Source organism: Equus asinus, chromosome 2, assembly GCF_041296235.1.
Source record: "Equus asinus isolate D_3611 breed Donkey chromosome 2, EquAss-T2T_v2, whole genome shotgun sequence".
Taxonomy (NCBI): Eukaryota; Metazoa; Chordata; class Mammalia; order Perissodactyla; family Equidae; genus Equus; species Equus asinus.
Genome location: NC_091791.1, coordinates 23,372,247 through 23,388,186, shown reverse-complemented (window position 1 = coordinate 23,388,186; position 15,940 = coordinate 23,372,247).

Sequence of the window (15,940 nt, the reverse complement as noted above, 5' to 3'; positions counted from 1 at the left end):
AGGCTGTTCGGTCGGGGTCGGAGAGTTTTCACCTATCTCCACACCCTCCCGGAGGGAAGTCCGTCCGCCTTCCGATGTATAGTCGCGTGGGTCTCTCAGACATCCTGAGATGCTATCTCGATATCCTTTGTTAAGCGATGAGTGTCCAAATAATTGTAGCCTCGAAGCGGGAGAGACAAAGAGGACTACTCACGGTGCCATCTTGGATCCCCAGCCTCTGATATGGGCATTTTTATACTTAAATTTTAACTGTAAAATTAAAATAGTTATAATTCTCTGTCCTGGAATGAATCAAATGATCTCTCAAAGCTGGAAAATATTGCAAGATAAGAACAGTCAGGGTTTGAGTTTTCACAAAATGACACAGTTTGTTATCTTTTTCAAAGAAATGTGCTAATGGGAGGATTGTCTTGTCAGATTAAAGTGCTCTACTTGGTGCCAAGCCAGGCCAATAAGGGAGATATTTCTCCATATCCTTGCCGGCAATTGTTGTCTCTTGTCTCTTTGAGAAAACCCATTCTAACAGGTGTGAGATGTTATCTCATGGTTTTCGTTATCATTTCCCTGTTAATTAGTGATGTTGAGCACCTTTTCATGTACCTGTTGGCCATATGTGTGTCCTCTTTGGAATATTGTCTATTCAGGTCCTGTGCTCATTTTTCAATCAGATTGTTTATTTTATTTTGCTACTGAGTTGTATAAGTTCTTTATATATTTTGGATATCAACCCTTATCAGGTATATGGAATGCAAATATTTTCTTCCATTCTGTAGGTTTCCTTTTAATTTCATTGATTATTTCTTTTGTTGTGCAGAAGCTTTTTAGTTCGCTGAAGTCTCACTTGTTTATTTTTACTTTTGTTGTTTGTACTTTAGGTGTCATACACTAAAAAATAATTGCCAAGACCAACGTCAAAGACGTTCTTTTCTCCTATGTTTTCTTCCAGGACTTTTATGGTTTCAGGCCTTATAATTAAGTATTTAATTCACTTTGGGCTAATTTCTGTGAGTCATGTGAGATAGGTATAGCTAACTATTTTTAAATGACCTAGATCATTGCATTGACAATGACCTCAAATATAAGTTTTCGTTATGATGTGGTCTTCAAAAGCGTTGAAGGGATCTTAAGAAATAATAGTAGCGTTTCCCATCCTCTTCCTTGTTGATATTCATATTACAGCTAAAGTTCTAACTTTGGAGCCACTTGTTTAGTGAAGTGAAATATACTGTACTGTACTTGGAGCAGAAAGAGGGGCACGTCTCTACACCAACCAAATGAGGGGAAGTTCAAGTCATTGAGGCTGGTTCACCTGTGGAACGAACTTTGGTGGGACGTGGAGATTGGGTTGAAATAACTGGAAGCTGTTTGTGGAGCAAGAGGGAAACCTCATTTTATGTTTTGTGAAAGAGTAGAACTGGAATAAGTTGATGGAGGTTTCTCATCAAGAAGAGGTATCCTTTCGTTAAACATGTCTAAATAAGCAGATTATGAGTTCTCTATCTATCCCTGGAGTTCCTCAAGTAGAAACAATGGATTCTAAGATGAAGACTGGTTTGCAACATTTTGCAGCTTTATAGAACTGCTTAAATGTGAGAGCAGATAAATAAGTATTAGAAAGTAAAATGGGGTTAAGCATCAGGATCTTTGATTTGTGTTACTCTCCTTTGCACTCTCTCTACCACAAATATCCACTCCTTAGCTGAAGATCCTAGACTGAGACAGATTGGGCATATGAATCTGCTGGAAATGAGTTAGGTTTTGGTCCTCAAGGGTATCCTGTTCCAAAGGGTGCATGGGACAGGGCAACACATGCCCAGGGCCAGACCCATGGTCAAGTGGTTAACTTTGTCCACTCCACTTCGGTGGCCCGGGGTTCCCTGGTTTGGATCCTGGGTGCAGACCTACACACCACTCATCCTGCCGTGCTGTGGCGCCGTCCCACATAGAAGAACTAGAAATACTTACAACCAGGATATATAACTACGTACTGGGGCTTTGGGGAGAAAAACGAAAAAAAAAGAGGAATATTGGCAACACATGTTAGCTCAGGGCCAATCTTCTTTACCCAAAATAAATAAATAAATAAGCATAATTTGGGGGAAAAGAAAGAAAACACGTGCCACCTCTTCTTGCTCCCATCCATTGTTAAATACTCATAGAACACTATTTCTTTGACTGGGTGCTATCTCAGAATCCTCCTCAAAACAATATCTGGCCATTTAAAATCCAAGTTGGCATGCCAGATGGAACCTCACTGTCATCTCTGCTCCAGGACAAGCTTGACCTCTTGCCGTATCTCCCATCAGCATACCAGCAACTTTATCCACCTGCTTGAAATTCTCTTTTATATGCCTTTCTTCACATGGATGTCTATCTTGTACCTGCTAATCCCTGCCTAGCGCTGAAGTGGCATAGAATGTTTCATTTTTTTCTTTTTAATGAGATCGCATACAATTGTTTAGGTTGTGGACCAAATGACTCTAGAAGAGTCTCATTTACATTAAAAAGTAATATAGATATATATATTTTTTAATGTCCAGCAAATGATAAAGGGAAGAATTTTTTATTCACGTAAAACCCAGTGATGGGACTCTTTTAGCTTGTAAGCAATTAAGATATAATTCTATTTAAATTAAATTGAATATAATAAAAATTGAGTTGTAATGGATTTTCATCACTATCCTGCCCAATTTCCACATTTTCCAGATGAGAAAATTCTGGTCCAACAATGGCGAGGTGACTTACTGAGGCTCTCACATACAGTTTGGGTGGAAATAAAATAGAATTTTCTTGAAAGAGTCCTTCCATTTTAACATAATGCTCCTCTCACAGCATTCTGATCCAGAATACACAAGACATCTAGACTCAGTAAAGCCTTAATAGTGGAATGACAAGCATGGAGATTGACATTAGGAGGCAAGAAGCCAGTCCTGAGGGAAGTCATATATTTCTGAAACCATTACTCCCTTTTTGATATTCTTTAATTGGAAAGACAAATCATGAGAAGGAGAGAGGAACATGGTAATTGTGAAGGGAGACAAAGCTATATTTGAGAATGAAGGCTCCCTAGGAAGTTTGTGGGTATTGCGGGTAACTAACAGGATAGGATTTAAGACCATCTATGGATTCAAAAGCACTTTCAAATCTGTTAGAAAAAACAGCAAAAGAGCCCAAGAAGAGATATTGGCTATTATAGGGCTGCTACAGATTATCACTGAGACTTGATGAGTTTTACATGAAATGATATTGCTAAAGACTTGATGTGACATCAATTAATGCTATAATACCGTAATTATAGAGTGATTATAATTAAATCCCAACAATGAACTTTATAGGCAAAAAGGAAATGGAGAAAATAAGATGCAAAATTCAGCAATGAAATTGAATAATAGAAAACATAAAAAATGATGGCCTTCTAAGAAAATCTCTGCACTGCCACCTTTCACTGCAGGAAGGAGGATGCACTTCCATCATGTGGCTATAAAGCAAGGACTTGCCCCCACAGCACAAAGAACTCTTTATGGAAAACAACTAACACAGCTAAAATCACACCTGTCCTGATGCTAGCATTAGGTACTACTCCAGATTTCTGAGCTGCTTCTCCTTTAGCCCCCTTATTCCCTATTATTCACAAACGCTTCTCCTTCTCAGCTTTTAGATTCTGCCATGAGATCCTCAAACATGTTCTCTTTACACACATGGCCTCTTTCCAGCTGGAGCTTTGGAAAATGAGGAAACTATAGTAGCGAGGTGAGAGAAGGGTAGGGGGACCGACAATTGAAGAGTCTGCAGGGCCGGCTGACTTTGCCTGTAACTTGATTACCTTGAATCATCTCTTCTATCATCCACAGGCATAAATTGCAGAAACCTGCATGGCTGACTGTTAAGTGCTGACCTTCCCGGCCCTTAACTTCTGCTGCTATCTTTTAAGGAGAAAAGCCAGCTTCACCAAAGTTACATTTGCTCAAACTTTAAACTGTTTAAATGCACATGAAGTTCATTTCTTGGCCCTTCATAATCTTTTCCAAGTTATTAATGCTATTTTTAAAGAGTAAAAAGTGCTTCTCCTTTGTGTCTTTGACATGAAAGCTGTGTGAAACACCAGAGGGCCAAGCCAATGAAAGAAATGTTATCATTGTTACTTTCTTAGCACCTTCAGATTTCTATTGACATTCACATTTATGACAGGAAAGAGCATGAGGAATCCACATTTAATCAAAGCTCACACACACAAGCACATAACACAGAAAGAAAAGCTGAGCTGGGGAAGGACACCAGAATAAGAAGCATCAAGGACTTCATTCATCCTTGAAACTGCACTTTTGGTTGGATGGCAACCAAAAATATCTCATGTCTTCAGTGTTGAGATAGAGCCGCATCAGAAGGATGATTTAATAAATAAGGGAGAATCACTTTCCTTGAGCGATACAGATCTTAGAGTCAGCCTCACGTTAATAGATGTTTCTCTCTCCAGGGCAGGCTCCTATAACCACACAGGACACTGAGGGATGCCAGAATAAAAATGAGAGAAAAACAGACATAAGTAGTCCATCAGAAACAGTTATAAAGCCCAGAACATTTAACAGAGTTAGCATGAATGACATTCCAGAAATTGACTAAATCAAACTTTAGATCCAGAAAAATGAATTAAGTCAATTTGAAAGCAAATAAGAAAAGGACATAACCAAGGCTTTTCAAATGTTTGAACATTCTTTGACAACTGGATAGAATTTTCAGAAGGTTTGGGTTTCTTAAAACATTTCTCCCACTTGAGTGGAAGAAAACACACATTAGATATTAAAGGCGAGAAAATCTTCAAATTGTCAGGAACTGCCCAGAGCTTTTAGTGATAACTCCTAGTAACATCACATAAAATGGGGGAATACTTACACATTCTCATCCCTACCAGACACTACATTGGTGACATGATTTCCATTTTTCATCCACTTTCTATTGTAGAGTCTGTAAAAGGTAAAACCTCAAATTCCTGGGCTCTCTTAAAGACGGGCCATAAAACACAGCGCTGACCAAAAAGACACAAAGAAGGTTACTTTTTGTACATCTTCCACATTATCTCTCTCCTTTTCAGAATGCAGACAGGAGGCTTGGAGCACAGAAATCTTTAATGGATCATCAGGTGACAGTCATGTAGAAAAAATGTGCCAAAGAAGGCAGGAGAAAAGACAAAAGGAATCTATGCCTCAGATGTCATCACCAAGAAGTTATACCACCTCTGGATTCCCTATATCTCAACTCCTTAAATGTGGGGCAATATGGGGGTGTATGCTAACATACATGTCTGCTAACAAGGATGTGCGCTGATATTGGACATGCGCTTACATGGGACATGCACTAATATGGATGGTGTACCAATATGAAGCATGTATTAACATGGGATGTGTGCTAACATTGATGTGTGCCAACTTGAGATGTAAGCTAGCACGGGGTGTGCATTGACATGGAAACATGCTAACGTGGTATGTGTGCTTGTACTAGGTGTGTGGCAAAATGAGACACACACTAACATGGCACATGTGCAAATTTGGGATGTGCACTAATATGTACTAACAAGGATGCACACTCCCAATGAATGTACACTAAATAGAATGTGAGGTAACTGGGGTGAGCTAACATGGGATATGGACTTCTATCAAGTGTCTGCTGACGTGGGACACGTGCTAACACAGACGTGCTAATATGGATGTGCGCCAATAGGGGGTGGCATTAAACCTGCCATAAGTCTCCTGAGAGAAAAATCCAGAAAAAAAAAATCTGAACTCCTGATTACAGAGTGAGAGTCCACAATACCAAAATAACATTCTGACAACAGTTGGAAAAAAATAAGTATTCAGGCTTAAGGGGGATAATAATTTTCCTAATGCAAGAATTTGGGTGAGAAACTTCTTAGGGGGTCTAAGAAGGGTGCCGATTCTGTCATAGTGGCCGAGCCTCAGTTTCCTGGATCAGAAGTCAGAAAGCTTTTCCTTTGCTAAACTTGGAAAATAACTGCATCTTTCCAATCACTCCTTAGATAGGTCAGCAGCCCCTGGAGGACGGAGCTTCGACATAGCTCCAATTCCCAGCACACACAATGCCTTGTGTATAATCAGCGCCACATCAAACATCTGTTGTTAACATCAATGCAAATGCAATAGCCTGGATCCGTTAGTTTATTATGTCTCATCCAGAAGAACATCTGAAGATTTGAGAATAGTACAAAATGAAAAGCAAGAAGTTAAATAAATTTTTGTCACATATTTCATACCACACTTTATTCTTAAGAATGAGAAATAATCTTTTGTTTGGACTACAATAAGCTTAATGCAAGCATAATGTATTTACATGGAAAGAATTTCATTCTCTGACCAGGCTGCTGGCTAGAGGAGTTAGATTTTCATACCTCTCCCCTTTTCTGCCACAAACATTAATGATTTTGTAAAAGGGAACTAGATTAATAATTTAACAAAGATGAGCTGAATATTTTCTTTTGTTATTTTGCCAGATAGGCAACCACACTATCTTACTTTCAAATCAATCTTAACCATATTTTCTATTATGTACTTCCTGTTGTTCCAAACAAGACTAATTTATTTTATGCAAGTCACTCAGCAGTCACCACTAAATAAGATTGATTTCGAATCGCTCTCAAGTAACCCCTCCTTGTTTTTATATTACTAACGTCAGTGTTAAGAAAACACAGTCTTGCAAAACTCAATTTAAGATTATTTTCCACCTGGAGAGCTTTAGACTCCTAAAAAATCTTTCATTTATGGAATATAAAAGTAAGATACAGGAATTTTCTTTTCTAAAATAATGCTATAAAGTGAAAAATCTAAAGTCATTTTGAAAAAAAAGGAAACATTTCTCTGTCGACATGTATATCCTCTCTGAAGAATATGCAATACTCATTATTTTTGAAGGATTTCATAGTGATTATTTACTCAGTCTTAATCTAAAATGAAACAAGCTACTGGAAATATTTTTTATATTACTTATGAAAATTAGTATTTTAGTATATGAGTCAAAGGCAGGATTTTTCTTCCTTCTGTTTTTCCCAGAGTGAAACATCTTTTCAGATATTATTTCTTATATAAAATCTCAAGATAATGACATTTTGCCAATGTCCGATGAAATTTTGTACCATAGCAAATGTTCATATACCACATATCTTGTCATCGTCATTTATTTAACCATCCGTCAAATATTCAGTTAGCATCTAAATATAGCTAAATCTAGCACATAGTATCTACTTATATTCTAGACGCTCTGCTAGGTGCTGTTTATTTTTTCTGTCATGTTTACTTTTACAATTGTCCTTTGCAAATCTAACATAATTTATTCCACTCCTAAAACAGCTTTATAGTACCTTTCAATAATACTTAAAAAAATAAAAATAAGATTATATTGTTCTGGCTGTTTGTTTTAAAATCCGTAAGTTGAACACTGTATATTTCTTGCTAACCATATTTATTCTAAAAATCAAATGGGAAATAAGACCAATGTATACGACAACATGTATATCCAAAATCATTCTTACGTTTATGGAGAAAAGTAGAAAATACAGCAAGTGTTTCTAAGGTGGATTATCCTCTGCTCCTCTCTGTACTGCATTTCTTGGGTTGGTTTCTAGTGTATCTCTATCTGGGCACAAGAGGTGCCTCATAACTTTGCTTTCATGCTTTCAGTTTGTAGCCCACAGCCATGTCTCATAGTTGTTCTTGGTGTCAATCACCAAAACCTTTCAGAATTTGGTGGGAGAAGGTTAATGGACCCATTGGCTTTGGCCTTCATTAATTTCTCCTATTAGAATGCACTTCTTTCTCTGTTCCTTCACCACAATTAGCATCAGCACTATAGGAATTTTCTTCATGCTGCAATCTGTGCATAAGTGTGTGTGTGTGTATGTGTGCGCATGTGTTGAGTTGCATAGGGGGTTAGGGCTTAGTTGTGGAATAACAAAATAAACCAAAATGAAGGTTCAAGTCCTTCAAGAGCATGATTTATAAATTCCTTGGTCCTTATTTTCTACCGCTATGAAATGAGTATTGTTTTAACTCCTTACAGGAATGTGTTGAGTATTACAGGCTTTAAGCATTGAACTTAAGAAGCCTCAATAAATGGAAGGTCGTTTTATTCTTGAGTAGGAAACTATCTGTAAACTCAGTTTTGTAACTGATTGGCTGGGTGTGGTTGGAGACAGGAGGGATGGTCCCTCAAAACACAGTAAAGGTCTAACAAATATTTGTTGAATTGAAGTCTTTTACTCAATATTCAATGTTAAGAATTCTCAGCACTCCCAATATCAGAAATAACTCCACTGATTACACAATTACTGATGAATGTATAAAATATGTTCCCATCCACACTGACACTTCATCTTTCATAATTCTTCCTAGGAGAAGACACTCCAACTATTTGAATAATTGCCAAATGATTTTAGCATCTAGACCTCATTTTCTAAAGTTCATTAATGATAGTATAAGGATTATGTCAGTTTAAAAAGTTAATATTTATAACAGTGAGTTAAGCAAAATTGCAAAAATCATTTGGACATCTCACTTTTTAAAAAACTGTTTAAGGACACATACTTTTATTCCATGCCTTTATAAACTTGTTCTTGTTAATATTTTAAGGAAAAATAATTGTCAAGTTCTGACTTGGTTTAGGATTGAAGCAAATTACTCTGTCATAATTAATTAAAAGAGAAGACATTTCGAAACACACTGTTTGTTTTTCAACCTCGGTCTGACATGCTGATGAAAGCAATTAAACCATGAGGTCTGCCACCAAGAATGGCAGCCCAGCCCAGGGGACACAGTGCATTTGTGGAGAGCAGTTCACTCACTATATTCCCCTAATTTCCATTTAACCCAACCATGTTCTCAGAAGCAAAGTACATTTTAAATTTTTATTTCGATAACGAAACTGTCTGCATTTTTTTAAAAGAATCAAACTAGTAATCTAGATCAGTATATTCAACACTGTCAGCCACAGTCATGGGTGGAGCACGGTAAGATCTCCAGAGGTCAGCGAATGTGAGGCTAAAGCCAACTTCAAAAATAAATAAACAGATTAAAAATGTTCTCTAGTGAACAAAACTTGGACAAGTGACAATGAATGTGCCCTTCTTAAATCTCCAAAATTCGTAACTAGTCCTGGAGTTGTGTGTGAACTTATTCTGAGGGAGGTACTTATTTATTATGGGACACTAGGGGAAGAAGCTACCATCTTTCAGCTAATTTCAATACTATTTGCAAGGAATGATTTGGGGGTAAACAGGTAGCTAAACCAAGACAAAGGCCGCAGTTTGAATATGTGGTTATTCTTCATTCATTAGGCATTACAAAGGGATCATCAATAACCCCAATGCCTCCATCTTTCTCCTCAGCCATCTTTAGCTTGCTGGCCTCAATCCTCAGGTCTGTGCCTTCCAGCTTACAAGCTGGTTGTCACTGCTACAGGCACGCCTCAACATGTCCGTGCTTAATAGGAGGAAGGGAAATATGTTCTCAGGCATCTCTTCAGTAAATTCTCTGCCTACCTGCCCCATCTTACTTTCTGCCACACTTGATATTGCTTGGCATATACTCTCTAACCTATTCTGGGTCCCTTTGACCTACTTTAAGTCTCAGCTAATCTGAATGTAGGTGAGGAAATCAAGTATATTATCTGAACTTTCAGGCTTTCTAAGCAATAAAGGGAGCACAGAGAGAGTCAAAAGCCATGAAACCACTTCAGTTCAAATGGGTACCATCTTTGAGCTGTAACCGTTCAAATTCCAGCAGTCTGTATAGAGGATCCTATACGTATGTTAAAGTGAGAGGAGCGGGGAGAAGAGATAGAAATACAGAATAGGGAAGACATGGAGGGATCTTTAGGACTGGCTTTGCCTATAACCCAGTTTTATCAATGGGTATCCATGAACCAGCCAGGGGCCAAATGCCAAAGTCTCTCATTTGCTTGAGAAATCATCTGGGAAACTGCACTGAAGGATACTCAGAAACACAGTTTAAAAGCTTCACGGCTACTTGGCAAGCAAATGTTATAAAAACTTGTGTGTTTACACTGTAGATGTCACATATGGGACATCCAAAAACAGTCTTTGAGTTTTGGTACTTAAACGGCCAGAGTTTGGAAAGGAAAACTATAGCCTTTAAAAACAGACACAATATTTATGAAAAATTACTACAGTTTATTTCTTTCAAAGTCAGAAGTATTGTTTCCAAAATTTTGTAGTTTCATCCTGATTACCACAGATTTTTGTAAGCTTTCTTTGCTTACATTATGATTTGGGAGGTATCTGAGAGTTTGAGAGCTGTTCTTTTCAGGAGATTATTAATAGGTATTTTTACACAAGAATTTACAGAATCATAGAATATCTTCTAGGAAAGGAAAATGCTATTCAAATCTAACACTTCTGTTCCCCAGAAGAGGAAACCTAGGCCAGAGAAATGCAGGAACTTGCCAAATGTCCCGGAGACAGAATGGAAAGCTGAGGTTATAGTCTTCTTGGTTTTGCAGTTATCTTTATGCCATGAGGAAACAAACACTAGATTGGAAGATGCAGCACCATCTCCATCACAGATGGGGACCATAAGTAATACAATGTATAATGGTGTCCTGTCTGAAAACCACAGGCCTTGAGAGGGTTCATTTTGTCAGTAGTAAATTTTTGATTTATTATTTTTTTTCCCAGGAGCTAAGTATATGACAAGTAACTTAATGGATATCTGTATACCTACTCCCAACTGAAGAAATAGAACATCATCAACAGAGTTTAAGCCATCTGTAAACTCTCTTAATATTTCATGTGATTATTACCAATATGTAGTCCTGACCACTCAATGCAATGGTGACTAATGCTGTCAGTGTCATTAAAGACAGGATTTCCCAATTGCTTGGAAGATATGAATGGCTAATCACTCATGAACATGTGTTGTATTGCAGCAAAGCAGCCACACACATGAGCAAAAATGTTGGCCTTTCATCTGATTTTTGGTACAACTCTAAAGTTCAAGTTAAATAATATTTTCCTACCTTAATACTGGATAAGGTACTGTGCACTTTTACAGAGATTTGTCCCCTCTTCCAAGCTAAGAAAACTACATCTCAGAGGGCTTTACCTCTGAGTAACTGGGATGATCAAATAAGAGGGATGCACAAAAATTGGGGTGATTGCGACTTAAACTCAGTCTTCCTGACTCCAAATCCAGGCTGTTTCTCTATCTATTATCATCTTTTTCATAGATATTTCAAAGCTTATGTTCTGTGGTCATCCTGGATTGGTTTCTAGTACAGATGTATTACACATGTGTGTTCTTGGGCAAGCTAAGTAACTGATGTTAACCTCAGTTTGCTTACATTAAGACTGGAGATAGTATCATAATATATATTTTTGTTACAGAGTTGTGCTAAATAGTAAATGAAGTTATTGTAAAGTGAGTAGCCCAGTGTCTGACACCAGTAAATACTCAATAAATGATAGCTACTATTGCCCCTTCTCTTAGAGAAGATGATTAGAAAATTCAAAAGCAAAACGTGCTCACATTTGAAATGTCTTTGTAAGTGGGAGAGTCTGCCCATGGTGTGAATGATGTTGATATCAGGAGAGAGTGGTAATTTGTGAGTGCCAAAAACCTGTGGGAGCTGAGCTGACATAATTGTAACTATGTTTGGCCTATAGTCTTTCTTATTATATATTATATAGTTATATATGTACATATGTCATATATAAAATGATATATGTATATATTAATATATGTATATGCACGTATGTTTTGTTAATAAAGGGTGAATCTTAGTTCTTGCTAATTCTTGCTTCAGCTCAGAATTAATCCCAGCTGATTCAGGGCCAAGGTAAATGATATGTTTGTCTCCTCAAAGCAAGAATGCTCCCAATGGCGAACCTGTGAACTCTATTTGAAAATAAGATCTTAAAGACCATTCTAATCGATGTTTTGGATGCAAAACCTTTCATCCCCAGGCAGGCTGAGAAGATTGTGGTGCCCCCAAATAATGAATTGCTTGCAAAGAACTCTAGGAAGAACAATCTTAAGATGCAGATACTAAGATCTGTATTTAGTCTTCCGTGAAGCAGACTCTAAAAAATTAGCATATGTAAAGCCCTCTGCTCATTCACCAGTCTAAGTGACCAGTGAAAGTAAGTTTGAATCAACTCAGTGGTATTTTTACATGAAGCTTTAAAAATTGGATATTGTGAATGTCAACTTCCACAAACCACAGGGCCTTTCTTTCAGCCAAACGCAAATACTGAAGTGAACAAGAGAATCTGAAGAAAAATTGTTTAGAATATTATTTCTTATGAGAAGCAAAGGAAAATTTGTAAGCAAACAGCTGACCTTCTCCAAGATACTTTTTAAATTTAATCTGTTTCACATTTTGCTTTTCCAACGGACTTCTTTGAAAATTTTCAGTATGGATGACAATAACTGACAAAATTAGTTGGGACCACAGACCATTGCTGGGCTTTATGTTGCCTCAAGAGAAAGCATGGATAAGAGCAGCTCAAGCTTGTTCCCCATCGGATGAATACTTTCCATAGAAGCATCAAGACTCAAGCTCTATCTCTTCCACAAAACCCCTGCCTACCTCCCCTCTCTTAACTTCAACCACACTTACTTTCTCTTGGCACATACCCTAGTTATGTTTGTCTTCTTTCTGCTTCTTAACTGTCCCAAGATGATTTCTCCCTTGGGTTCAAGCTCTATCTTCTTTCCGGAATTTCCCTCTCCTTTCTTCCCTCCATGCTTCATTTATTCCCATTGTTCAGAATAAAATTTACATCTTCAGATCGGATGTCTTAAGTACAATATAAACTAAGTGCCCATGTTTTTCTCCTTTATAGTAGTCTGGACTACTCCTTCATAAGAATTGATGCACAATATCAAATTTGTTTGACAGCTTATTTAATGTTTGTCCCCTAGTTACACTGGCAGCTTAAGGAAGGCAATAGTCTTGTGTGTTTTATTCATTAATGTAGTTGCAGGACCTAGTACAGTGGCCAAGTCAGAGTGATCATTAAAGTTGGTTGAATTAATACACAGATAGGTACTATTAGCTCTTACTTCCTAATTCTCCATTTCATGTAACTGGTTTGTTATGATTTTTCTGGTACCCCTTGTATTCTGTAAGCTTCGTGATAGCAGATATGCTATTTTTAAGTGTTTTGGAGACTAACACTATGTTTTTCTCAAAGAACTGACCATCAGTATTTATTGCTTGACATTTGAAGGGTTGTCCTGGGTACAAACATTAAATATCTCAGAGAACAAGTTTGTAAATATTATAAAGAGTTCTGGTTCCACTTAGGATGTTAAAACCTCATGGAAATAGCAATTTGGTACAGCCACATTTAAATAGAGTGCGTGGAGTCTTCCTGAGTTTATATGTGGAACTCCAGCATATTGTAGTACAATCTAAATTTACAACAACTGGCATAGCTCTCTCCTTGTCTGTTCTAAGGGTATGGTGGTGAGAGAAGGAACTCCACAGGTATGAAACAACAAGAATTTATTCTTTAGGAAACTGCAATTCATTATTATTATTACAAAATTGAAATAGAGTTAGAGAAATATTTGGGTAAGACGTAGAGATCATAAGAGGTCGAGGGGCAGATCTGGAGAGGTGGAGACCAAATCCAGAGCCAAGGTTTGTCACTGGGCCCTAGCTCCCACATCAATGGCAAAGAATCTCCCCCTGCTCCCCCACATCTGATCTTTTATTTAAAGGCAGTTTCCAACTCTGGATTATGTGGGTTTAATAGGTGCAGGTCAGTGATTCTGCTCTCTCTGCCTCCCTCAGGAGTGTTCTCCTGTCCTGAAGAGTGATGAATCTGCTGAACAATTTAGACAGCCATTTGCACGTCAATTGTAAGTCAAAAATGCTCTGATGGAATTGTCAGTGTTGAAGTGAGATTTTTTTTTTCCCCTTTGTAAATATACTAAAAATAAAATGGGAGAAACAATATGTCTATTCATATGAAGCTGAGATTTTTTTGTTCAGTGATTTTAATGAATGCATGGACTTTCTTTAACTCCCCCTCCCAGACATTGATGGCCAAATAAGATCACTTCCAAGTCACTCCAGTATCCACTTCTCCAATTACATGCATAAAATGGATTCCATTTCCATTTCTATTTTATTGGTATGACATTCCAATGCTTCATTAAGAAAACACAGAAGCTGTATTCTTACAAACACATCCCAATATTCTTGGGTTTTTCTTCTCACAAAATAATTCTCCCTTGAAGAAACATTGCACGTGGCAGTCACCCACCTAGAGATCAGAATAAAATGAATAAATAGGAACTTTAAAATGGTAGGAAGGTCTAGAAGAAAAGGGTAAAGTTAAGTACTATGTGAAAACAATGCTGACCTGATCATATATTAGATGTTTCCATATTTCTTTTCTTGCTTCATTTCAATGAAATTGTCATAAAACAAACTTCGTTTCTCAAATACCCAAAGACATTGTGAAAGATGTTTGGAAACAATATTGTTCCAATTAAAGGCAAGGCAGAACGATCTAGTCTCTTTCTCCAGGATGTGATTGGTTTATTCTCTACAGACAGCTGACTGAGAAGTCCCAACTAGTACTACAGCCTCGTTGATGTGAAAGACTTAGCCCAATGAGAGATCCCTACTGGTCCAGAGCAACAGAATACATGTGCTCCCAAAAAGCTTTCTCTGTCTACTCTGTATCTCAGCATCAAACCACTTTGGGTCTTAGCTGTGTCTATAGACATATTACCTATTTTAAAACAGTTCTTTGAGAAGATTGATAAGTAAGTCATCTGTATGTTAAGAATACCTGTAACCTAACAATCTTAGAAATGAGGCCATTTAGTGTCTCTTCCATAAAGAGTCAAATGACAAACTCCTGTGATTTCAAAGCTGGTGCAACAAATTACAAGCTGACTACAGTGCCTTTTATTATATAGGAGGAATCACTTCCTTTTATGATGCAATATGATCTCTTTCATACATCTTATTTCATTTTTTGTCTTGGTTCTCAGGAAGATCATTACTGAGTTTTATATATCATGATCTTACACTTCTTAAATTTAGATTTTCTGATTCTGTCCCTCTTATTATTATTCACAATTACTTAGTTCTTCCTTTTCCTTTGGTGGTTTTATTTAGCTTTGTTTGAGCTTTTTCTTGTTTTGGAATTTTCAGTTAGTGGGTTTTGTCCTGTTTTGGTGTTTGTATGTTTTATTAAATACTGCTTCAGGTGTTTTTTGAAAGCTCTTGGGGAAAGAAGAATAACTAATATTTATAAATACATTAGACATTCATAGAGAGCAAAATAGTTTCACATAATAATCAAAGTTCCATTAAAGAAAGCATCATGTGTAATGCATACTTTGTGTTTTTCTTTGAAAGCACACAGTACTTTCAACATGTTTGAATCAGACCACTCGGATGAGAAGTGAAGGGAGAGAAAGGCCAAATTGCCCTAACTTGATGACTTTATGGAATGATACATTTTCTTCACAGACATTGTGTAAACTTTACACTACATTCTGTAATCTATACTATTGGACATTTTCTAATTCCTAAGGTGAAAGTGGGGAAGGTGCTAAGCAGGTGAGTTTTAGAGTCAGAAGTCTTGGGTTAGGCTTTTTCACTTGCTGGCTGTGAGACTAACAAGGTACATAACCTGTCTAAATCCATTGTCCTTAGCTATGAAATGGAGATAGCAGTAGAATCTGCATTCAGTCTTGTGTTCAGCCAACATTGATTTGATACTTACTGGTACAAGCTAATTTCATTTTTTATTAGCTTATTTAATCTTTATATTAGCCCTATGACTTTGGTAAAAACAGTGGAGGGAAACTGAGGCTAAGAGAGATTAAGCAATTTGGCCAAGATCAAATAGTTATTAAGTGGCCCATCTGCTCTGAAATTTTCTACCTTC